Source organism: Aythya ferina, assembly GCF_964211825.1.
Source record: "Aythya ferina genome assembly, chromosome: 1".
Taxonomy (NCBI): domain Eukaryota; kingdom Metazoa; phylum Chordata; class Aves; order Anseriformes; family Anatidae; genus Aythya; species Aythya ferina.
Genome location: NC_140296.1, coordinates 202,971,289 through 202,971,931, shown reverse-complemented (window position 1 = coordinate 202,971,931; position 643 = coordinate 202,971,289).

Here is a 643-nt window from a genome sequence, read left to right as displayed (position 1 = left end):
CATGCTGGAGTGGAGTCGGTATCTTGTACTTACCCTGTGTGATTTGGTGTATATTAAACCACATTAAAAATATTAACTACTTTGTAATATACATCTCATAGTAGACGTCACAGCATTGTGACTTCTGTAGCGTGGGCAACACCCACAGACAGATGTAGAACTTAAGCTTTTGCCTTGTCAAAGCACTAGGAAAATGCAAGTTCAAGGACTGCTGGATTAAGAGAAAAGGAACGTGGGGTCTGGAATGGGTATCCTAAGGAGTCTCCAGTCTTTAAGCATGAGTTAACTAGTGGTCAGAAATGTCCTTGAAATGGCTGATAGTGCCATATTGCAGGGAAATAAATTGGATGAGCCCAAAATATCTTCCAGACTTTGCTTGTTTTTGGGAAAAATTTCAATGTCACAGTGAAGTTCATACCCAGATATAAAACTGGTAAAATCAGATAAAGAGCCTAGAATTCAGACTATACAGAAATCACCAACAGGACTAAAAGCTTCTCCTCCAGGGGGATTAGTTCTACCATTTCATGGCCCGTATGTGAAAAGCAGTGAATAATCATTCTCTGTTCATCTCCACACAACTCAACTTTTCTATTATATTCACTCTAACGTTTCAGGCTCTAGAATGTCAGGTGTAATTGTT